Raw genomic sequence first — 26,406 nt, forward strand, 5'->3', positions numbered from 1 at the left:
GATATTTGTTTTATCTTACCAAAAGAAATTAATAAATAAATGAATGAAGAAATGAAGAGCAACCAGTACGTTATGACAAACTTGATTTTTAAACCACAAGCGCCAGACAATGATAAAGAAAAACTAAAAGGTACTATGACTTCTTTGTTATGCTGCTATAGAAATAAAATATGCCCCTGTCTTATAATCTTTCTCTTTAATAGGAATCCACCTTAGTATTCTATGGCAGAATAGAATTTTCTTTTGTAAAGGAAATATTAAGAAGCACATCATCCAAAGGAGAAATTACAGTGAATTCTAACATAACATACAATAACTTCACTGATTTGAAGTTATAAAAAAAAATAAAAAAATAAAAATGAACTTTAGTTCTTGCAGATCTGGGGAAGTTATGTTTGCTGTTTTTAAAATTAAATTCACACTCACAAATTTCCCCTGGCAGAACCAATATTTAGAATAATCTTTTTGAGGGTCAGGGAAACTATGAAATCCTAAGTTTAGAGATTCTCTTCAGCACTTTTAGTTGGAGATTCATGTTAACATATTCCAGATACTTCAAAGCTTGAAACTTAAATTTTCTTTTCAGCACTTTTCTGAGTGCTTTCTATGTCAGAGTATACTAGAAATAGATAACATCACAGAGCAATACTGCAAAATCTACAATTTAATGTCAGATCTATTGAGAAGAATGTGAAAGGTTCGTTTTTTTCAGATGTTTATTTCAGCAGCTCTACATCATATTACATTGCATTCACAAAGGGGTTTAGGCAATTACATATTGTGAAAATTACAAAATAATATATAACAGAATGAAAAAAATAATTTACTTAGCAAGTAAGTAGTGTTATCATTCCTATGAAACAATAACACTGGAAAAATCTTACAGTGAAACAAACATATATCTGTTTCAGAGCTCAACACAAACATATCTCAAATAAATTTGTTAAATCTCTTGTTTAAATTCGTTACAACAATGAAAGTAAGAGATATTAATAAAAGAAGATAACATTTTAAAAATCTCAAAGCACATTATTGAACCATTTGCTGAGAAAATAAATCCAAATACATTAAAGAGTCCTTTAATTACTTCCTGTCAAAATTATTGTGTTAATTTCCTCCATTTTCAGAATCAAGAGAATAACTGAAAAAAAAGGACAGTTTTAGATCCAAGACATTAATCTAGATGCAAACTACTTGTCGTTGCAGCAATAGATTAAAGAAACATAAATACAACCTTCATTTTCTTATACAGAGCAAAACTTTTGCGTGTCAGTTCGGTTAGTCTCAAAAAGCCGGAAAGCACACCAAGTCATCATTCTTCTCTGAAGTCATAATGATGTTTCTCAGGATCATCAAAGTATATCAGAAACATTTGCTGGATGCATCCATGTAAAACACAAATTGTTTAAAATCTTTTAAAAAAGATTCAGTCCTGTACTTGGATCTTAATATAAATAATAAAATAATAAAATAATTGGAATTTCACTTTAAAAAGCCACATTGAAGAACTATAGCTCTTTCTGGATATTAACACCTTATTTTTGAGCAACACTTCTTTATTCAAGTTATCATTTCAGCTTTATATTACTTACAAAAATTTTTCTTACTTTAACAGCAAAATATTTTGAAATTAAAGTAGTTCTGCAGATTGAAATTTAATGTCTTAGACTAGTAGTGGTTGCACAGTTACACCAAACAACTTACTGCATTTGTCATATTGAGTCTTTGAAATAATCTGTCTTCGCTGAATCTTGACCATGCTAATTTTGGCTCTATTTTCGAGTCTGACATTTAAATTTCTGAAATTCTAAAATCTTCTCTAAATCACCTTCTCTCAACAGGTACTTTTCTGCACTGAGAACTTGTGCACTCATGGTTAAAAATCAAAATATTAAAGAAGAAATCAAAATCAATCATGCAAAAGGCCATAAGTGCTGTCTGACCCTTTCTGCTCTTATGAATTAATCATATATGCCAATAGAAGCACACATTTCTCCTGGTAGTTTTAGTTTGGAAGAAATAGAGGAATAAAATAAAACCTTTTTTTAAGGAAAAAAACAAAAAACAAAAAACCTGGTTTTGTACCATTTTAGTCCCAAAAAACTCTCATTTTCTTTCACTGACAGTGGTTCTGTCACTGCTGTTTGCTGAAGCCTTGTTGTTTGTTGCCAGAAAATCATTTTAGTATTCCCTTATCCATCTATGTTACCTCTTAAATTAATATCATAACAAAAATCATCTTAAAACACACAAGTTTTGGTCCTTGGTCCCTGCTCCTTCCATGAATTTTTGGACTGAGACTAAATTTAGAACAAACATAGGATCTTTCTTTACTTTGAAACTGAGTCACTTTATTCTCAAAGCCAATCTTCCCAGTACTGTGTGAATCCTGGAAATATTAAGGGAAATTCTTAACTCATAAGAGTTTGAACTTTCTTTGCATGGTTTGGATAACAGACACATCAACTGAAAGGTAATTGAAAGGGTTCTTCTTACCATAACCAAGATCTTTATTTTATTTAAGTGTAGAAGCAAACAGTTGCTTCATTTTTCAGATAGCTTTACAGAACAGGAAAATGTTTCCCATTAACACACTGTTTAAAATTCCATGTAAAGAGGCATTCACAGTTTCATCTTTACTGAGAAGCACTGGACAAATAATTTATAATTGACAATTTTGTGTACATCTGTGGGGGGGTTTTGAGTCAGTCACAAGCTTGAGATGAGCATTTTCATCCTACTACCTCTTTTTTCTTCATGTAAGTTTGACAATAGATAGCAAAAGGTTTGCAAATTAGCTTTTATCAAAGCACAGAAAATAAGATATTGAAGAAAATAAATTAAATATAATATCTGATAAGCAATTCTAACTATTCTAATGGTTTGTTGGAGGAAATTTTATCCTCTTGATTATTTCTTTCTATTTCAGCAACTTTCTTTGATTTACATAGAAATGTTTCTATGTCCCTCCTGCAAATCCCAGATAAAGTTTCCTGTGCCTGTGACTTTCTAGCTGAAAAACTACTCTGCTCCTTTCAGCAATCTCCCATCTATTTCTATTTTGCAGGCTTTCTTCTTCTTCCATCTGTTTCGCATAATACTCCAGAAGTTCTCCTGAACAAAGTGTTGTGAATTCTCAGGGAAAGAGAACTTTCCTCTCTATGAAAAATTGCTCCTGTTTAAAGTGGAATCAGTGACAATACCACAGTCAGGAAACTTTCCTCTCTGCCACTTGGCTACATCCTTTTAACCAAAAAAGAATGCATGCAAGAAACTGAATGAGCAAGCTAGGCAGTTAGACCATCTGTTAGCATCACAGAATAATTGATTACATGCCATTTTGCTTTTTCTAATTAAGTATTTACATTTTGGGATACTGAATGAGCAGAAATAATTCAAAATGCTTCAAACCTTAAGTGCTACTATCACTGACAGTCTGCTAAGTAAGAAAAGAGCCCTTATGTAAAATTCCGTGTTGTAGACTTGGGAATAGACTTAACTGAAGCACAAAAATGCAACAGACATTTGTAATACTGGTAGAATTATTATAGGTTAAAGGAATGCTATCATTTTTATTTTACCTTGATCAGGCCCTGATTCATCATTGACTCTTTTGTCATACCATAACATACAGTTAGTTAATGAAAACTGAATTTGTTAATCATGTTAACACTTAAAAGCTCTGAAAGAGCCTAAAAGTTATCCATCTCCAAAACCATTATGTTTTCTGACATACTGTCCCTTAGAAACTCAGGAATTGCTTAAAATAATGAAATTCCTATTACTGAAGCAACTAGGACAAATGTGCAAATAACCACAATTTAGGCGTAGTATCAATGTTGGAAACTTATTTTCTCAAAAACTCAGTAATGATATTTTTAAAACCCATTGTTAAATGAGGAGCTGATAAGGATTTAAAATCAGAAGATTTTTCAGGTGTATCCAAATTAATAGAAGTCATTCTGGGAAGAAAATCTCTTCCAATTTATGTAGATATTAACAGCATAGCAGTATGATAAGACTGAAAAATGTACTCATCTGGTACATTTCTAACAAATAGTTTAAAATCTGCTCTACCACAGATATAACTTTAAATGGAAACCATTTTCCCCCTCAGTATGAGTTGAAATACTACACAGAAGTATTTTATCATGCTAAGGATAAAAAAAACCCAAACACCCTAGGGTCTTTTTTGTTAAGTGTGAAAATTTTCCAACCCAAACTTTGTGAGCTGATACATAAGTACATTAATGAATTTAAACAAGCAACTTGGATATTCGCTCTCTAGTAAGAATGTGGCTGCTGGAGTTTGGCTGGAATGTGATGTGCCTAAGAACAGGTTGCTAAAGGTGAGTAATCAGCACATAAACCCCAGCTGTAGTCACCATGTAGTGTCACCATGGACAGAGACACTCATTGACATGACTCTTGCTGTTTGGGGACTGTCTGAGGAAAAACCTCATTGTACATGTGCACATTTTTAGTACTGAGAAGATTCTGGCTCTCCTCTGGCCCAGAGTGCCTGAATAACTCAGTAAGGCTGTCTGTGCCTGAGTACCTAGCAACAAGGCAGGTGGGCATTAAAGAACAAAACTGCCAAACTCCACAGTGGTTCTCTGCACAGGCACCTAATTTACTACCTGTTTTCATATTTGCTTTGAAAACACTGGAGATTTTGGTAGGAATTTGGATAAAGGTAACTAAAAGGAACATGGGATAAGATACTGCTTTTAGGACATTCCTAACATTGACAAAGGAAGCCCTTAAAGAAGGTTTATTTATTTAGCTAAGAAAGTAACCATTCTGTATGTGATATGGGATGATTATAATTCATCATCTCCTGCAAGAAAGTCAACATCTTTTAAATAGTCCCTTTCCCTACTTAGTGACACTTAATATTATTCTAAGCATATTCTAAGTCAAGGCAAACTACCACTGTTGTGAAAAAATAATTTAGCTGTCTATTATCTAACAGCTAACACAGAGAATTAATCTAAATCACACAGTTAGTGATTCTCAAAGATCAGCTCCTCCAGACTCCAAAAATATATCAAGCCAAAAATGACAGCCAAGAAAAAGTGACAGACATTTACAGGTGAGTAAGAAGAACCTACAAAAATATAAACATAAATGGAAAGTGTACAAGAAATGAAACCAGAGCCTGGACACCAGAAGTAATATAAAGACACTTGTCCAAAAATGCAAGGGATAGTGTAAGGAAAGAAAAAGTCCACTTGGACTTGTGAACCTGCTGAGGTACATGAAGGAAAAGAGGAAGGACTCCTCTGAATGTATCATCAGCATTAGGAAGATGAGGGAAAATGAAGGCCCACCATCATCTTTGCTGATTTGAGAAGGAAACTGGTGACAAAGAGCATGGGAAGGGTAGAAGTATCCTACACCTTTTTTGCTTTTTGCTGATTCTATATGCCTTCTGTCATTACTGCCAATAATAGAGACAAAGCTATTTTACTTCTTTATTAATGACACGGATGATTTTTTAAAACTGTGCAGAGTGCCAAGAATGCATGACGTTCTTGGGTACACTGCCTTACAGAGCAACCACACAGAGACCTCAAAGCTGGAAGAAATAGCTACATCAGAACATCATGAAGTTCCACAAAGGAAAATACCAGCATCCTGTGACCAGGGAAGAACAACATCAGGCACTAATACACACTGGTGGTCCACTAGCTAAGAACCAGCTTTGCAGAGAAGGTCTTGGAGGTTCTGGTGAACAAGCTGACCATGAAATACCAATGTGGCCTTGCAGCAAAGAAGTCCAAGAGCACCTGGAATGCATTATTAAGAGTACTGCCACCAGGTTAGGTGATCCTTTTCCTCTCCACAGCCCTGCTGAGACACACCTGGATCATCCTGCTCTGGATTCCCCAGTCCAGGAGAGACATGGACTTACTGGAGTAAGTCCATCAACATCCCACAAAGATCACTAAGATAATTAAGGATTTGAAGAATCTTTCACATAAAAAGAGTCTGAGGCCTGGGTCTGTTCATCTTGGAGGAGAAGCCATCTTATCCATGTTCAAGAGAGCTGTAAAGAAAGCAGAGCCAGGCTCTTTTCAGTGTTAGTGGCTGAACAAGAGGCAAATACAAGAAATACAGGAAATTCCTCTAAAACAAAATAAAGATATTTTCACCCTGAGGATGATCAAACACAGAAGATCTGCCATTTATTTTGTGGCTTCCCCATCTCTAAAGATGATCAAACCCCAAGGACACAGACTTCCTTAACCTTAACCTATACTAGCTGGCCATGCTTTGAGCACGTGTGCTGGAACAGATATCTGCAGGTATCCTTGCCAACCTCAGCCATTCCGCAGTTCTGCAACATTACTTCTTTGTGGTTTTACTCTTTTAAAACTCTTTACATGCTCAAAAGTTTTATTACATAGACTCACAGGTTTATAGATTAATTTAAGGAGGAAGGATATACAAAAGACGTTTGACTTAACCTCCCCAGTGGGAGTAGGGAAGTTATATGGCTAAAGTGATTGTGTCACAGTTCTTCAAATGGGCCTGGAAGAAGATACAGTAATTAACCAAGCTGTACATTTCCTTTATGTACTCTCTCATATCATTAGTTAGAAGGTGTTGTTATAAGATTCAGTTTTATACAAAATACAATGACAAGTATGAAGTTTCAAAATTATTCGATACACTTATTCTTAAGAAGAGAAGTGGTTCTGCTAGTCCTTGCCCAGCGTCACTTTAGCTCATTCCAAATAAGTATGTGGGATGATAAAGATAAGAGATTTTGTTTACTCTGTCTTTTTTCTTAAGTCATTTTTTTAATCAGAAAATACTTATCTGTACAGATAAAAGAATCCAAATATATTTGATATTTGAAATAAAATGTTTCTGAAACATTTTGTTTCTTCCAGAAAGCCTTTCATACAAAATATAGAGATATTTAACTAAAAAAATGTGTATCAAGACCCTTGTTATCATTTAATAATATATAATGTAAAATATATTTTAAATAAAGTTAGATTTTTTTTCATTTTTGCATCTTAAAAAAAGAAAAATATTTACAATGCAGCTTTAAAAGCAAAATCTTGCTATGGATTGATAGAATTTAATATTTTTCATTTATTTCTCTTTGATTGTCCATTATAAAGATTTGTGCTGCAGCAAGGCTAGAAGATTGCTGCATCTCAAAGCTCAGCATGAATTTCAATTGTAGATTATTTCACATAGCTGTAGCTTAGTGAAGTAATTTTGCCAAAGATCACTTGAAATAACATATAGGATTGTCTTCTGCTTTATTTCAAGCATTGTTTTTCTCCCATTTATATGGACAGCCTAAGAAATATAAATTGCTGCTGACAAATGGAATAACTTTGTCTTTTTTTCTGTGTTATTCACCCTGTTTTCGTTCTTTCTCTGTAGCCCCAGAGCTTTATGCCCTGGTGAGTGCCTGCAGCTGATAAGTAGGAGTTGCCTCGAGTAAGTAAAACAATTAAGCCCCTAATCAAGTAATGAATTTTCTGTCAATCACTCTTTGATTCTGTGGGTGACACGTGCCTGACGCTGTCAGTTCTGGCTGACATGGATTTCATGTTCACGCAAATCTCGACTCAATGATCAGATATGAAGCTATGAGTCCATCAACTCCTACATGAAAAAATATTTTTTCTGCTTCAGCATGATCATTAACATGTCTATGCTAATGTCTTCTGAAGAGAAGTTGCCATTCACTGTACTAAAATATTACTAGAAAGCCAGATCCTAGGTTAGTGTGCTATATTCTGATTGCTTTTGAGGAAAATTGCAACTGTTCAAGACGTTGTTTAGACCTGCACTCAGTAAAACTAAGTATTCATTATCTCCCAGCTCTCCTTTGATGAAACAATTCTTCCCTGTTGTATAGAGAATATTTCTAGGGAAATACCCATCATATGAACTATATTTCCATTTTATTTTCTGGCAAAAACACTTTTCACATTTGCCTAAATGAGCAGCATGCATTTCCTCATGGACAAATTTTTGTTTGTTTTACATTTCTGACCTGCTAAATTATGTCATATCAAATTATGGCAAATTACAGAATGTCACATCATGTTACATAGTTTACATTATAAGTCAATTCAACTTGACACAATATGACAAAGTAATGCAATATATCACTTCCATAAACACATTCTTTAAGTAATGAGGTAACATTTCAGCATGCAAACCAGGGCACCTATTTAGTATTAAATATCCATCATCTGCTTCCACAGCAGCATTTGGAGCAATTGGATCTACTAAAATGAGATATTTTTGTTGTTTTCTCTGCTAATTGGTTAAACAGTACTGTGCGAGCATTCTGTCCATACTGCAAAAACTAATTTCATTAAAACACTCACTCTACATGTCAACACTCTGGGAACAGTACATATCTCAGTTGATAAATTATGTGCTATTGAAACATAGAGCTTGAGTTTTAAGCAGCACTGGTCTTCATTAAAACGATGACTGAAGCTGGTGTTTCAGTAATCAAACTTCTATGAACATTAAATGTTCAAACTATGAACATTTTGAACTACGTTCAAACTTCTTGAACGTGAAATATTCGTACAAGATTGTGATATGAACAGTGCTTTTATGGCAAAAAACTTAAAATAAATTTTTCTCAATAAATATATGCTGGTCAATTGTAGTAGAAATCTGTATAACATATCTGGCAGGAGTGACCAGACTACTAGTCCCTGTGTCCATACAGCAAAAACTAAACAAGATGCCAGTTACATTTACAATGCCTCACCCTTCCTGTTCTAAGGATTCACCTGGACAGGAAGGGCCCAATAATAACATTGCATCATTAAGGAGGTGCAATATATGTTTGCAGTAAGATTACCATGCAAAACACGGGTACTTTAAGTTGGTTTAGTAACAGGAAGCAATTTGAGCTGTGATGTGGGACTTTCTGCATGAATTTGAATAGTAACCTACTCAGTTTCTGGAGAGTGACCAAACTAACCTCTGTGCTACTAAAATGAAGTTGCTCCTGGTTGCATTGTACTACATAAAAAATGGAAATTGTTTGCTGTCAATGAACCCTTGCACTCAACAGGAGAAACCCTTGCAAAGGCAAAAGGGCTTTCAGTCACTACTCTTTAATCTTCTGCTATAGTGAAAGGAAAAGAATGAAGAATAGACAGAATGCTAAATAAGGAGCCTGTTTTCAAAGCCATTATCCCACGAGTTTCTCCAATTAGATGGCTTCGATAGGAAGAGAAAATATTTCAGAAAGGCACTTTTTCTTTGATATTTTCAGTTTAGTTAGCTATGTAGCCGTCTGTACATCCCTTTCTGCCATATTGATAAGAGAAGCAATGTCAGGAGAAAATGTTGAGAGGCAGAAGGCTGCCTAACCCAGCATCTAAAACATGACATTGCTGACTGAATTATGGTTCAATGAAGGAATGGGGGTATATGGAGGAGAAAGGAAAACAGACAAGTGTTAGATGAAACAAACCAGTTAGAATTTTAGCAATTTTACACTAAAAGGTATACATACTTCTATACATAAGAAATTGTTTCGTCCTGTCCTTCACAAAAAAAGGGCTTCTAGGGAAAAGACAAACTGCTATCCAGAAAATTACATCTGGGTCTCATTCTTGACTCCCAAAAATGTACATTGAAATATATTTCCATTTTTCAGAAAAATCATTATCCAGGGTAATTTGATAATTTGATAATTATCCATTATCAAATAAGCATAATTTTTGTTTTAAAAAATAAGCTGTTTAAACTTTTTTTTTTAAATGATACTAGAAATCTCTGAAAAGGATAGTCTTTAACAGTCTATTATATAAAACAGTTATCTCTCAGTCTAACAATACTAATTAGAACACAGCTAACCAGTATTTTAATTGTTAAGTAGAGAGTCTTATGTTTCAGATAAGTTCTTTAATGTTTACAGGTAAAGTTTATAGCAAAAAGAGGTTTGTGGATCTTGAAATTAATTTTCAAAATAAATCAAAATGTTCCATTTACTTTTCAGAGTCACATTTTTTTTCATTATCATTCAAGCTATCTATCTATCTATCTATCTATCTATCTATCTGTCTATCTATCCATATATCACAAACATACATACAAAAAATCCTTGCCATCTAACATTAGAAGCAAGTCTATTTCACTCACCCCTTTTTATTTGTTTCCTTTTTGAATACTAATGGAATCATAGGTGAAGTAGGAAGGCAGAGGACACAAACTAACAGCTTACAAAAGATGCATCATCCTATGTCATAAATACTGAAAATAATGCACTTTAAAATAAAGTTAGTCATAGTACTGAACACACCAATTCTGTCTAGTAAATAGGTAATGTGTTCTCTAATAAGTGTAACAGGTTTTTTTTATTATTAATAGTTCAATGACTAAGAATAAAATTTCAGATTGTTATGTTACGTCAATTTGGCATAATGTACCAGTAAATTTCAGAAATTATGCTTTTCAATTTCTTTTCCAAACAGATTTTGACTTTGTGATGAAGTAGTGTTTTATATTGCATACATTGCAAATCTAAATTAAAAACTGACAACAAAAAAATCTACTCAACTTAAAACGAAAATATTTTTAAAGGCTTTTCAAAGCCTCTTTATGAGCCCTTTTATTTGGGTAAGATGGGTCTCATTTGAAGCTGAGAATTTTGACATGCAGTACTGGCACTGAACCCAGCGTGTTTACTTGCAGAGCTTGTATCTGTGACTGGGAATGGGCTATGCATTCTTGATATTCTCTTACACCATTTGACAGTGCTGAAAAATCTAAATCCTCATCACAGAGCAGGTAAAGAACCTACAGGAAATCTCAACAGGAATCACTGGCTATGGAACAAAACTAACATAAAAAAGATCTAGTGCCAATGAACATCTTTTTGTACAAATCTCGTATATAGATAGGAGGGATACTCACAAGAAAAGATTCTTTCCCTCATTTAAAGTAGGCCTAAGGCCGGGAAGTTCAAGCTATTACAAATAAATAGTTTGCCCCTATGTGTTCATAAAAATACTGGATTGAAAAAGATAATCTGCAGATTTTGTTCAGGAGATAAGTCAGTTACCTGCTTAGAATTGCAGATTAAGGTTCTGAGCATTTATTTTTTTATTATTTTACCTGGGCACTGAGTTTGTCTACCGCTTTATGAATGCAAAATTATTTTTCACCATAATTTCTAGGAAAGAATTAATAGGTTTCATCTGCATGTACTTACAACATTGCTATTGCATACAGGGACCAAGTGTTTCTCCAAAATGACCTGGAAGCCTGCCATTCTTATACCATTAGAGATGGTGTTTTCAGTACTTTTATTTTGAATAAATGCACCATATCCAGTAAGTGATCTTTATTGTCTCAAATGTAATTGCTTGCTCTTTATGGTTCAATCCATATACCCTGGCATTTTTCTCTACCAAGATCGTTGTGAAACAACGCACTTTACTGAATGTTGCCATGTGTTCAGTATTTGTGCTCACATGTTTTTCTGGGGTTTCTATCCATGCCTTCTTCAATACTCCCTCATTTCATAAGTAAGAATTTTTCTTTCATTCCCATTTTTTTCTTTTTTTTTTTTTTTTCCTAGTTTCCTCTAATAATAATAAACTAAATAAAACAACTAAGGGAATTATATGCATTTGTATATGATGAAGTTCTGCTTGGTATCTTTATAGTGGTGAGAGGTGCTACATCAGGTTGGCAGATGGTCACTAGTGAGATTTCACATGGCTCAGTTTAGGTTCAGTCCTGTCTAATATCTTTATTATTACCCCTCAGACTCTCTTATTGCAAAGCAGACAAAGATAAAGTCCACAGCTGCAGCTCACAAGACATTCCCCCAGCCCTTTCAGAGCCCTCTAGATGAATTGAAGGATTCTCACTCCTCAAATTGTGGGGCCCAGAACTGCTCCCAGTGCTCAAGGTGAGGCTGCACTGAGTACAGTGAGATAATCATCCCTTTTTTTCACCTGGTCATGCAGTGTTTGTTGTACTCTACAATGCATTTTGTCCTCTGGGCTGTGAAGCACCACTGCTGACCTGTGTAGAACCTGGTGCTGAGCAGCACCATCATATCCCTTCCTGCAGGGCTGCTCTCCAGCCACTCCTTTCTCAATTTATATTAGAGCCAGGCAGTACTCTGTTCCAGGTGCAGAATCACAGAATCAGACATTTTGATTTGTTAATGTTTGTGCCAATATTTATGGTTCAGTGCTCTAATCTATCTAGATCTCTCTCCAAGGCCAAGTCCTCAGCACCTCCCAGGTTGGTATCATCAGAAAACTTGCAAATAGTATATTAAACTTCTGCTTGTATATGGTTGAAAAATATATCAAATAGAACTATACCTAGAATTGAACCTTGAGGGACACTGCTGGTGATCACTGGTGACACTATATTTCTACAAAGTACCTAGGAGTCATTAACATGAGACTGAAGAAAGGAAAAAAAAAAGCTTGATTTTCTGACTGAAATCATAGTTATAAATGTCTTAATTTTAAAAATTTATTTAAGAAAATTAATCAAATAATGTAGCCTGGGGTCCTCAAAACAGTTTGAGATGTATATATAAAGAAAGCAAATTTCATTGTCTTTTTGAGCAATGTATTACTTTATTTCAACAGAGGAAATGCAAAGTCATGTATCCAGGGAAGAACAACCCATACAACAACATATGCCAGGACACACATAGCAGGAAAGTAGCTTGGTAGAAAAATACCAGGAGTCTTGATGAGCAGTGAATTGATCATGAGCCAGCAATGTGACTTTGCTATACAGGAGCGTCCCAGCTTGCATGAGGGAAAGTATTGCCAGTACCTGGAGACAGGTAATACCTGCCCTCTACTCAGCACTGATGAGGCCACATCTGGACTACTGTATCCAGCTCTAGGCTCCCCAGTACAAAATAAATGCTGACAAGTTGGAGACAGTTCAGTGAAGAGCTGCAAAGACGATGAAGAGACTGGAACATTTCTTCTATGAGAAAATTCTGAGAGACAGGACTTTTCATCTTGGAGAAGATAAGCCTCAGGGCAGATTTTATAAATGTACATAAATGCTCAAAGAGATGGTGCAAATAAGATGGAGTTAGGCCCTTTTCAGTGCTGTCTACCAACAGGACCAGAGGCAATGGGCACAAATCAAAGCACAGGAGATATCCTCTGAGCACTGGGAGTCACTTCCCTGCTGTGTGACATGAGCACTTGCACATGCTGACCTAGAGCCTCTGTCCTTGGAGGTATGCAGAAGTTGACAGCACGTGGGCTGGACCAGTTTACTTCCAAAGGTCCTTTCCCACCTCACCCACTCTCTGATTCTGTGATTCTATTTTTCTGTATTAGGAATTCGACTCAAGACCTTTAGTGCAGATACATGGAAAGAAACAGGGTCCTCATTAAGCTGAAGATTAAGATGCAGCAAAGCACAAACTTGAAAAATCTTAAAGCATTGCCCATTTAAAGATTTACACACAGGTTTAGCTTAGTGTGCCCAGTCCCTCTAATCTCCAGCATTGTGGAAGCCAGAAACAAAAAAGAAAAAAAAAAACCAAAACAAAACCAACCAATCAACCAAACAAATCCCCAGACTGTGAAGGAGGAGGGGGTGTGTGTGGGAGGGGGGGCTTCTCAGAGAGGACTGACAGAACCAGAATAACAAAAAACAAGCAAAGAAGTTTTTAGAAAATCTTGCTTAAAAAACCAAACCAAACCAAACCAAAGCAAAACAAAACAAAGCAAAGCAAACCAAACCAAGCCAAACCAAACCAAACCAAACCAAACCAAACCAAACCAAACCAAACCAAACCAAACCAAAACGAAACCAACAAAAGAAGCAAAACCAAAACAAACAAAGAAAACCACAAAACAAACAAGAGCAAACTTCTTCACTATCAAGTGTGTGTAGTAAAGTACTTTTGTAAAAGTGATCAGGCGTGGGATTTGTTTCACAAGATCAGGTAAACTGTACAGATAGTTCTTAATGATCCTTATTGACTCAGCAGTTTGATGAGTGTTGCAGCAGATGTTTTGATGGCAAGGGAAGCTCCAGAGCTCCAGGTGATTTCAACCTCCCTGTCTGGCTGCCAGTCTGCTTTTCCCCAAGGAGGCACACACCAGAGAAATAAGTTCTTTTCTGAAAGTGAACACAGATCTCATTCTTCCTCCACTGACACTTTTTGACAGGAGGTAGGGGAGACATGCAAAGAGTGCAAGGCAGTTTTAAGGTGAGGTTAAATGTCATAGCTGTCGTAATTTAACAGTTTACTGCTGCAAAAAGGGGGAAATTCATCCTTCCACCTCATTACTCTGACAGCCTCAGTCTCCCTGGTATTTTGATGCTGTAATTCAGGTCTCAGATTCATAAGATCCCTAGATAACATGATTCAAATTAGTAAACTATTGAAAAACTATTCATTTTTTCTACGAAGCCACTTTTTATTAGACTTTTCCTTACTTACTGCAGGAGCCTGGCAAGCTTCACAGTCAAAGCTTTCAGGAGGGGCAAGGCTTAGGATGATATTCCTTTTGGTGTTGGCAAGATGCATAAATTTACTTCCTATAAGGAACAATAGTAAAGCATACCATATGATGATTTAAATAGATTATAGCACAGGAGGTGAAAGGCCATTTATGGGAGTGATATTTCAGTAATTTCAAAGTGCTAAAAATCATCCCTAAATTCCAGGGACTGGGCTACATGACTCTCAACAGTTCTATTAATGTTTTTGGGAGTACAGAACACGGAAAAAGGAAGAAAATATTTTCCTAGGATATAAAAATATTTTTAATCTTTTTGTTGCTGTTGTTGTTGTTATTTGCTTGTTTGTTTGGTTTTTTGATTTTTTTTAAATTTATTTTGTCCATTTTAATCTAGTCTGTTTTCTTCACGTTTTCTTCTTTCTTCTGTTTTCTTCTGTGTTTGGCAAGCAGAGAATAGCTAAAATATCTCATTAATATCTTTCATTCTTATTCTGTATATGAACAAACAGATAGGGGAGGCCTACTGGTCCCTCTATTTCTTCAAAAATAATTGTCTTAAAAAGTAAAACCTCTTAAATTCGAGTTTCTCTAACATTTGTCATATAATATCAGAAAAGTTCAACCTGAAAAATGAAAGTTGATCAAATGCCATTATAGGAAATAATGGAGAAAGAATGTAAATCTTCACTAGAGACAGATACTCCTTTTTTAATAGTGTGATTTGATTTTACAGAGAACTCTTCTATCCTTCCACATAATGTTTAACATATTTAAAAACACAAAATAGAAATGAATCTTGGTTCACACAAAAAGTTTGCATGCTTGCCAATCTTTTTTAAAGGTAATTTCTGCTCCAAAATAGTCAAATTAGAACCTGAAAAGTGTTTCAATAGAAGTTTTTCTGATGAAAACACACCTCAGAAGTGTCTTTCAAATAATATCCATATTAAATACACATTTCACTCACTTCAAATAATGAAAGTTTGGGGCATCAAAGGCAATAAGGGGCAACCAAGGAATTCTTTACAATTGTTTGAAATATATGTTTTGCATCTGCCTTAAATTCTGATTAAGTAGTTTTCAAAATTTGAGAAGCTATGGACTGTTGAAGAATGCTGCCAGTCTTCAGCAGCAGATGGAAATGCAAAGCATAAGCAGTTTTATGTGCAAAAAAAAAAGTACCTTTCAAAGACTTACAATGGTCACTATTTAAGATAGAAACTTCATGCTGTTGGATGTTAAGGGGCAACTGGAATAAAACATAGGGAATCTGATTCTATTTTCATTTATTCCATTGCCTTCAACATAGTGACTTCCAGAAGTGTAAGAAAGAGGCAAACTGGATAGTAAATGACATTTGGAACAAGGTCTATCAGTATAATTTCTTCAGTAATGATATTTATCTCTCTATGTCATATGGCAATTGTAATGACAACATTAAGTTAGAAAAGCAATATTGAATCTCCCTGAACAAACCAAATTTTAATTGCACCTATTGCAAATGCCTTCTGCAGAAAATTCTGCATATCTATTGACAAGAAGAGACCCACCCAGGATATTTCAGGATAACTTCTATGCTCAGAAATACATAAAAGAAAGTAAAAGTGTAATAAAATATTAAAGGTACATGACATTCTCATTTTTTTTAGTCATATTTGCTTTGTGCTGCATGGCAAGGTGGAGCAAGATTCAAATTTACAACAAGAACTTTCTTTAAAATTATCTTTGAACCATATACTTAGAGATTTCCTTAGTCTAAAGTTTGAGTTTCCCAGAAAGGTAATAGGGGTAGTTGTTACTGATTTTCAAATGTGCTTTCAAAGCATTCGGTGGGTGCAGAGTAAGTGGGAGGCACAAACGGAAAACCCCAAAGCTTTGCTAGTGTTTCAAAACAAAATGCTTTACTTAAAATATGCCAAACTAAGGTACTCATAGAACAGGATAACTAATTATCCACTTTTATAAAATTTACTTAAAAATACATAATCTAAAGATATTACCCTGAAGTCAAAGTTAATTCATGTAACCATGGACTTGTTAATACTTTTGTGAGGCATGTCCCTTTCAAAAGGAATACTAGCTGCTTTACACTTTGTCTATTAGGAGGATATAAGTCACTAAAATTGTGTTATTATTTGATCTGAATTCTCTTAAGAGATGAGGACAAAGTAAAGGAGAAGTGAATTCAAGCACTTATTTATCCTTTTTAAAAAATTACTAGAATATCAACATGCATCTACTCAGTCACTTAAATATTAATGTTTACTGAAATTTCAGATATTTTGCATAATAAAATAATGGGCTAAAAGATACAACACTTGTGAGAGGCCTTGGACTTGTACCTCTAGCTAGGCATGGTATCCCATAATTTAAGAACCTGGATCACACCTTGAGAGTGTGCCGTAGCATTTCAATCAAAATAAGACAATTTATCAAATGTGAACTAGCTTTGTATTTTTTTTCCACCACTATTTCTTGAATTTCTTTAAAGACATGAGTCTCAGGGGAAACTATATTTTCACTCTTGTTCATTCAAAATTTTGAAAATATGTGTGTGAAAACAGAATTTCTGTATGTCATTAGGCCTACTTGAATCTTAGCAGAATTAATATATAATTGAATGTGTTGTCTAGCTAATGGCCTGTGTAAATAGCACACATGAAACAAAATAATTCATTTAATAAATACTTAAACAGCAACAAACCAGTTCTGAAACTTAGAAAGACATATAAAGGAAATAAACAAATCAGATTACAGCATGTCCTGATCTTAGAAATACCCAGTTCTAGCCTGAGAACATTCATTTTATCATTATCCATGCCTCTAGGTCTTTTTTCTAAGCCCTTTTCCTCCAAGTTGCCTCCTAGAGTTCAAAGAATAAATGATATTAAAGAGTCATTAATTATCTTTTTCCAAAAATTTTCCTAGAGATATTATTTTTCTTCACTGCATAGAATTATGTGTTATCACAACATATAGCCAATCTAAAACAAGTAAGAAGGAAGAAGAATGACACAAGTAAGAAGCTACCTTTTTTGTATCATTGCAGTGTAATGTCTTTACCTTCAGAGGCTCACTCTGGGAGAAGAACAAATTCTAAACTCAAGCATGTTAAATAAGTGGAAGGGAAAATCAGGAGCATTGCATAAAAAGTACAAAATTGTCCTTTTGTGTTTATGATTTATCTAACACACAGCAGAATAGGAAGGAGTAGAATCTCTGATATCAAGAAAGGAATATAGTCAACACATAAGCTTACTTCAGCAAAATTTGGCACAGGAGATAAGCAGCGTTGGCTAAGGACTGCTGAAGAATGTAAATAAAATGGGTGGATTTGTTACACTGCTGTAAATTTCTATGTATAGCTATTTTTTTTAACTAACTTGTTAATGTAGGAAAGAAGAAAGAACAGTAAACTGAAGGTGGAGCAGGATACCAGTGGAACCAGGACAGACAGAAGACAGCAAATTATAATTTTAACACCATAACAAACAATTTGTGCTTCAGCTTTCTTCCCAGACTATTTTCATCCATTTATGCTACAACACATTTTTTAATACAGTTCTTTACAAAAAATGGCCTAAAAGTATATCAGAAGGCAGCCGAAAGATCCACCTGAAAATGACATAGTATGTGGATATATCAGAATTCTCTATCAAGAGAATGGGGGAGAGCTATTACTGCACATCATGATAGATAAAAAAGAAAAATAAAAATAATGAGAAGGTAAAGATGGAATATAAAACTGTTCATCTTCATTTATTTTCTATTATTTAATATCAACCTCCCATTCAAATCTAATTTTAGTGTGTTTTGTTTCATGTTGCTTTGGAAAAAAGATCAAGATACTTTTGTGTTGTTCTTGGTTACTTGCCAATCTCTTTTATCAGAAAAAAATTATATTTAAAAAACTAGTTCTTTAAGTAGCCAAACATTTAAAGGGAAACTTATAATTGGATCCAAAGGAGACAAAATGGAATGTGATCTGGGAAAGTTAGTTTTTTATATAATAAGAAAGTCCTGTATTACCCTCTAGGTTGTGACATTCATAAGCAATTGCACAAAATGGTGAAAAATCCATGGGCATGTTATGATGCCTCTGTATATTTGAGAAGTTTGGGAGATTGGGGAAAACACAGCTAGTGTGCACATTTCCTTTAAAAAATGTCTTGCTGATGGTAGGAGCCTCTAGGGAGAGCTTAGATGGTGGAAGCCTCTTTGCCTGAGTCTTTCTGAGGTCTGTAGGAAAGGCAGTGCTTTAAGAGAGTTCATTGGAAATGGGATAGAATCAATCTCTCTACTTTTTTCTTCAGCCTTTCCAAGGCACTAGAGGAAAGGAACTTTCAGGTGTTGCACACAGGAGCAACATGTACTACTGTAATTTTTTATTAATACATTGAACATACTATGTTCCTTAAACAGAAGAAGATAAACATACTAGAATATGCTCTTGCCTCAGATTTACTGCCCAATATGGGATTTTGAGACTTCCTTCATATCCCAGCTTTGTTAGTATTCCTTATTGCTTTCTTTCTGCAGTATATTCAAAAATATGACAAACATCTGTCTTGTGACTAAAAATCCAGTTCAGCATATCTACTGCACTATCAACTACACCACAGACAAGCTCATACATCATTTACTCTTGGTAGCATGACAGCAGCCCAGCTAGTGCACTGGACAAGAAGCTACAAATAAGAATTTTTATTTTTCTCAGGGCTTAACTCTTGCTTAGCCCTGTACCTGCCAATTTGTGTTCACGTCTCAGAGATTGCACTGAGGTAGAGTGCCAACTTGGAAATGAAACAGAGCCAGGACTTTAACTTAAATGTGGCAGTGCTTTTTCCATCTCTGCAGCAACTCCCGCGCTTGGAATAGTTCAAAAATGTCTGGCTGCTTCTGCAATTTAGAGATCTTTCATTTTTAGGTCAGGCTGCCACACAAGCTACAGACATGCAGTAAGCAATTCAGATTAGAAGGAACATGCTGTAACTCCTATATAAACATAGAAGTTTAAAAGGCAGAAATTCTTTACAGATTTTATTTTTAAACCTCCTGTTGTGGTATATAATCCTTATGCTTCAGTAAGGAAGCTCCTGGAGTGTGGCAGTACAGATGCAACAGCAGACTTCTGTCACATATCTATCAGAGATTTTCAGAATGAAATATTGTAACTCCCCATGTGAAAGGATAGAACATCATAGTAAACAAGCAAATATCTAAGTCCAGAATTAATTTGTGGCACTTTAAGGGGAGTTCTGCATATACCCAGGTTGGAAAATATTTTGCAAAATTAATACTCATCTATAGCAAATCTAAAATCAGACACATTATTTTGTTATTGATTATTCATTGTTTCAAAAAACAACATCCTCTGGACAGTCAGCATCAACTTGTGGCAATATTGTATGCAGCACAATGGATTTTTGCTTTTTTGTTTAAAGGTTAGGGATTGGTTTTGCTTGGGGGGATTGCTGACAAAGCACTTGGCAATAGGTACAACACATTACAGTAAGTAGATCAGAGTATTTTACCTGCAAACATGCTGCAATAAAGTGCCATCATTCAATCAATACAGACTACTTAGTTAACATTTTTCTTAATGTATCTGGATTACCAGTTCATTAGATCATTACCTGATAAATAGCGTGGGTAATGAATTGAGAGAGTAACTACATACCTTCAGGAAGAACCTGCCCGATAACAATAATCCATTAGAAAAACTGGCAGTATCCTCTGATCTATTGCCCGCAAAGCTATGACTTGATGGAGAGTTTCATTCCCTCTGCTCAGCACTCCAGAAGAAAATCAGCACAATTTAAATATTTCTCAGGATGTGACAGCTCTCTAGATCCCTGGCTGCTTTCTTTTCCCAGGGGTTGACAATCTGGTGTTCCAGTGTGCATAGAGCAGTGAAGATGAATTGAAAAAGCTTGAGATAAATTAGGGATGGCTAAGTTAAAATTGTCTCTGCTCCCGAGTCTCTCATCTGCAGTCTGCAAGCCTATTTTGCTGTGAAAAAGCTAGATGGCAGGCTGCCTCAGTGAGTTCTTCTTAAGCGACAGGGAGCATTTTCAATGAAGAAAAATTCTCCCATTATCTAAGCTAATGTGACTGCAGCTAAATCTAGTCTTAAAAGTGTCTACTAGCATGAAATTCATTCTCACTGCTGCTTTCTTTCAAGCCACAGGTTAAAAAAAAGAAAAAGAACAAAAACAACAAAAGAAAAAACAAAAAACAAACAAAAAAAAAAACAACAAAAAAAAATAACAACAAAAAAACCCCACAACCAAACATCAAACTGAAAAAGCACCACTCTAGATTTTTCTATATGAAAAAAGAATACTCAAACTTTAAAAGTTGATAAATAGCAACACATTTCATAACTATGCCCAAAGATCTAAGTATTGGGAATTATCACTGTTTCCAGAAGTTTATCTGTTTACACTCAGTTCATTTTTCCACGACCTGTTCTTTCTCTTTTGTTTTTAATAGGTATTATGTTGTTGCAGTTCTTTTCATTTTCAACGTTCTAGGAAAGGAAAGAGCAGTATTTTCCCCTTGTTGAAAAAAAAATGAAGTGACAGCTAAAATTCTGAACAATCACCATGTTTAGCCTTAGTAGATAATCCTAGATAATCCTCCAAAAAATGTGATTGATATTTTGCCATGCCTCTAAAAAATATCGTGCAACAAGTTTTTTTTTAATTATGAACCACTTCTCACCCTATTCCTCAAAAAAAATATAGAATTGAAGTTTTCAGAGTATCACTTTAGTACTAAAACTATTTGACAAAGTAACTAATATCTACTGTTATGTAAACATATTTCACATTGAAAATACTAGGGCAGGAGTTTTTCATTTAACATATTAAATGAAGCTTTTTACCTTCTAAATCACTGGATATTATTAACAAAAAAGTATATTTTCAAAGACACATGCTCCCTAGTAAGCAGATATTTTTACAAATCCTTTCTCTAGTTTCAACTGATCTAGTTTTCTGAAGTCCTAAATATCTACCACTAATGACTTTCTCAGACCTGATTTCTCAAGATCATGGAAATTCAGACCCCCCACTCTAAGCTTTAAAGAGAGATGCAGCTGAATACATATCAATATAGTCTTAGTGCTAGAGCATTTTGAGAATGCTAAATAAATATATTGCCAAGAAAGAGATATAAACCCTGCTTTCATCAAACAGGCATGAAGAAACTGAAAATCTTTAGGACATGACTGCAGAGGTGACATTTTTTCCCCCATGCCCTGGGGTAAAACATTCACTCCCATTAACAGAACTCTACCAGGTGAAGTGATAAGGCATGAACAACATTTACAAATTTCCTTGGGGCTTAAATTACTAAAGCCACAGCCCCACAGAGCCTCTGTGTTTTACACTGAAAGCATTATGTCCAGCCTATTTTCTTTTGAACAGAAGCTCCTTTGACTTGGGTCCTAATAACCACCCCTTGAAGCTTATGCAAGTACTTGACCAGGTGCAATTGTTCAGTACATACAAATCACATCATTATACCCCAAAGTAACATACAATCCAAAGGGATTTAAAAGTTTCCCATGCTGTCATGCTCTAAGATTATTTAGGGTGTTGTAACACTCACACTTCTAGGTAACAGTGGCTGTGCTGCAGTACCTGTCACTAATACTTGTACATTTTCCATGTAAACAGATAATAATATCACGAGTCATAGAATGGTTTAGGTTGGAAGAGACCTTCAAGATCATCTAGTCCAAACTCCCTAGCTCTAGGTGTCCCTAGTTCCAGTGATATTCTGTTTAAATGCTTCCTATTTTTGTTGACCTTTATTTTTCAAAACATCTTCCTTAAATTATTTTAAATTATAGATTCCTATTTTCTCCTCCTCACACAATTACAGGATCTGCTGAAACTAATAAAACTGCCAAGACCTCATTGTGCAGCAGTCCAGCCCTAAATGTCCCAATTTCTCTTCACAATAGGGAAAAAGCTGAAAGCCACCTGCTAGCCTTAAACACAGTGTTGGTTTTTGTGCTATTTCTTAATTTTAGAATGAGAATCACTCGTGTCTCTCCACTCTCAGCATCTACTGCTTCAGCCAGAGCTATCAATGACAATTGGCTGCTTTTCTTGGAGCCTCAGCAACTTGGGTCAAAGAGTTACATCAAAGTCTCAAGCTTCTTTTCATAAAATTCTACTATCTTGAACAAATTAAAAATATATAATAAATGTAATTCACTATTTCTAGTGGTATCATTATTTTAGAAGGGATGATTCATATTCACTGGTTTGAGTAAATAGCATTGACCTGTCAGTTTCTAGGAGGTTTCTGATTAATTTTGGGGAGTGACATGGAAGGAAATAAAAAATTAATATAGCAAGCAAAACATAGTAATCCAAAATGCCTTAGTAAAATTTTGATCTTTGACTACATTATTCTTCTCACCTTCCTCTTTTTTTAGTATCAGATGGAGAAAGGGAGAATGTAAAAATTGTTTTTTTCCAGGAAAAAAGGTTTAATAATTCCTGAGGATATTTAGGGATATGATCCAAGACTCACAGCAAATCATACTTACTTGGTTTGCAGAGTATTAGAACAAGACACAGATTCACAAGAATTTCTCAGACATTTCCAGGAGAAAAATTAATAGGGATTTTATTTTGGTTTAGTTTAGTTTTGGTGGGGTTTATTTTTGTTTGCTTGTTTGTTGTTAGGTTTGTTTTTTCCTTTCCAAACTATCTACTGGTATAGTTTAATACCTTTTTGGAATCACTCAGAGAGATCCAGATGGAAGCAGAGGTGACACTGCTGGCATAGCATGCTAGATATCTTTGGCATGCTGTAATCCAGTTATGAAAACGTGTTTCAATGCCTCAAAAAGACAGCAGCATCATAACGAACCGAGGGTGAAAAAAGTGATCATGGAGTGTTACACATTATAACTCTGTGACATGTTACCTGCTTGGGTAACAGAAATTGTCATTGCTTTAAGACTACTTTGACCTGGGTACCTCAAAGCATTAGGAAAGCTGATTTCTTTATAGAAAGTTATACACTGCCTATTTCGTTTTTAAACAGTTACAAGGCAGATTTCTAAAGAATATTAAAACTCATCCTATATAATAGGATTCACTAAAAATATATATATATTTGGCTAAATCTTTAGAACTGCTAGTCTACTGGAACTGCTGAGTCTCAATAAGTAAAATAACTTAATTTACATAAATGTTTATATTTCCTATTTCTCTGTCGTTCTTCACTGGAGACAAAATACTGGTTAATAAATTCAGAATATATTCTCCTAGCTTTACCCTGCCTGTCTTGCATTAGATTTTCATAGCAGAGAAGAACTTCTAATGGGGAACTCCAGTGGGATTAGAGATATGCAATTCAAAGATGAAAACTTTAGTGACAGAAAGTGAGACTTTTTTGCTACTGTATATTGTATTTTGCATACATAAGCAATAACTGTAACAACTGCAATGCTTATGCATATAAACATTTAGTTAACTTTTTGAAGTCTCTTTTTCATTATTGTGAAATGAACTCTTACATAGTTTTAGACGCTTCATATGTTTCTTCATTGTCTGTTCTTGGAATGCCTGTGGTCAAGTGCTTTTAGGTCATAGCTTGCTGCTTTTTTTTCTCTTTTAGATTCATAGAGGATTAGGTCTGGATAAAAATAAAACACACATAAAAATATTTTGCCTAATCTTAAGATGTAACAGTGGAAAGCGTTGACTTCCATTATGAGTGCATCTTAATGGCCTTTTGCCAGTGATTTTCATACAGTAACAACTTACAACGTGGGAAATTACTTTCAAGATAGAAACATGTAAGTTTGAAGAGAAAATTGAGATCTAGGTGTGCTATTTGGATTAGAGTCTTCAAATTCTGTGGGAGAATTTACTTCACTCCAACTCTTTGAAGTTGTCTTCCATGTGATGTGGTTCACAGAAGAAATTAATTGAGATGCAGTGGGGGGAAGAAGGATCGAAATATGTGACTTCAATATGCTGATGTTTATTCTCCTTTTTGATTATTGTAAACTTCTTGCCTTCTTCATTGTGCATTTTAAAAAGACAATAGAAAGAAAATTAGTAAGAATATGCATAAACATATATTATTAAACAGCAAGGGGCGTGTTTTGTGTGTTTTTTTGCCCTCCCAAAATAAGCATGCAGGTATATTTATTGTCTGGTTCTCTTTCCTTACCACATTTGTACACTAACAGAAGAAAATAGAACAAGTATATTCCATGCCCATTTAAGCATTTGGCTGGCCACAGATGAGTAAAATATGTGACCAAAAGAATCAACATAATCCAAGAAGTCTTAATTTAAAGTCCTGCATGTATTTTCCTTAATTATGCCTTATACACAGTTAATCAATTGTCGTCTGATAAAAGGTGAGACAATTCCTTTACTTCCACATTAGGCTCAAAACGTACCATGATATCCATTGAAGGCTGCATGTTCTTCTTATGAACTTATGTACAGACTAAATACCTTATGAACAATTGTCTAAATGGAAGAACACACAAACACTCACACATTTACCATAAGAGCCATAAGAGAATTTGACTGTACCTATTATTACCAAGATGAGAAAACTGGAAAGATAAGGTCTATAAAATGTAACAGGTCCCTGAGGCATCCTGACATCACACATTATGTATTTTTTTTTTCCAGAGGTCCATTTATTTCCTTGGCATCTAAATTTGTTCTACTTATTGAATATGCAGCTGAAGTGTATCATGTGTGCTCCTAGGGTGTCTTTTCTTGTGTTTCATTTTGTTTCAACCAAAAGGAAATCAGATCATGCTCTCTGAAACCACTCCATGAAGGCTCATACAAACTGGGAATGTATAAGATGCAGGCACCAAAATTCCAATATATGTTCCCCTGTACTACACCTGACCAAGATAAAGATGAGAAAAGTAAAAGGATTTATGATCCTGTACGAATCAAATAGTTAAAGATCTATTTATGTTAAACCAAACACACCTCCAACAAATCACCTAAATAGTATTCGTCTTCTTCACTCAACTCTTTTGCTACTATTATTTTTCTAAGATTTCTTGCTACTTGGAGGTTTTCAGTTAGTCATTTACTTTAAAAGCATAATTTTTATAGGGAACGATCTAGTGAAAGATATTCCTGCTCAGTGGAGGGGAGGATGGACTACATGATCTTTGAAAGTCTCTTCCAACCCAAAGGCTTTTATAATGATATTTCATACTTCAACTTTTATAAACATTTCCAAGCTGTTTGGCTCTTTAGGCTTTTTTAAACTTGGTTTTTTTTTTTTTTTTTCGTTTCTTCAGTTTCTTCAGTTTCTTCAGTTAATTGATTGCACATTAAAAAGAAACAAAATAAATGTATCAATAATTTTTAGTGTTTGGTGTTAAAAAATTCCATATCAAAACTGCAACCTGATTTTTCCTTGAAAGAACTTAAATACATGCATTGCAAAATGAATAGAATTTTTCTGATTAAGAGATTTTATTTCAGTTTAATTGTAGGTGTCTTATTCAAATTTCCTGCAATTAATCTTTTAGCTAAATGTTTGTTTCCTTCAGTCCTTATTTTCTTTATAGTGAATGGAGTCTTGCTTTCAATTCTTACATCAATTTTCATCTCTAAAACTCAAGGTAAGCTTTATGTTTCTCTCTTGAAAGCCACAGAACTTGTGTTAATGCAGCCCAAAGTCTCAGCAGCTCTGTGTGAACAGAAAGCAACATATTAAGGTACTAGAGGAAAATAAAGCAGAACAAAACCCTCGTTACATAATTCCAGACAAATGGGGGAGGGCATTTAGACACTACTATAGTATAATTGAACAGTTAATGAGAGAAATAATGTCTTAAGAAATAAGGAGGGAAAAAAACCATAATATAAACACCATGTAGCCTGTGGGAGTACACTGC

At 34.7% G+C, this 26,406-nt stretch overlaps 1 protein-coding gene across 9 annotated transcripts in view; it reads right to left on the bottom strand.

The window, feature by feature from the left end:
• MGAT4C (MGAT4 family member C) overlaps positions 1-20,592 on the bottom strand; it is a 314,940-nt gene extending 294,348 nt beyond the window's left edge. For 4 of the 9 annotated variants that reach the window (XM_088165029.1, XM_088165028.1, XM_088165021.1 and 1 more), the window contains exon 1: positions 20,164-20,517. The gene's annotated coding sequence lies outside the window, so the exon portion shown is untranslated. Of the gene's footprint in view, positions 1-20,163 lie in introns of all 9 variants that reach the window. The other 5 variants (XM_088165020.1, XM_088165022.1, XM_088165026.1 and 2 more) reach the window with 3 other exon arrangements.
• Between the last annotated feature and the right edge of the window lie 5,814 nt (positions 20,593-26,406).

Source organism: Sturnus vulgaris, chromosome 5 (assembly GCF_052056855.1).
Source record: "Sturnus vulgaris isolate bStuVul1 chromosome 5, bStuVul1.hap1, whole genome shotgun sequence".
Classification (NCBI taxonomy): domain Eukaryota; kingdom Metazoa; phylum Chordata; class Aves; order Passeriformes; family Sturnidae; genus Sturnus; species Sturnus vulgaris.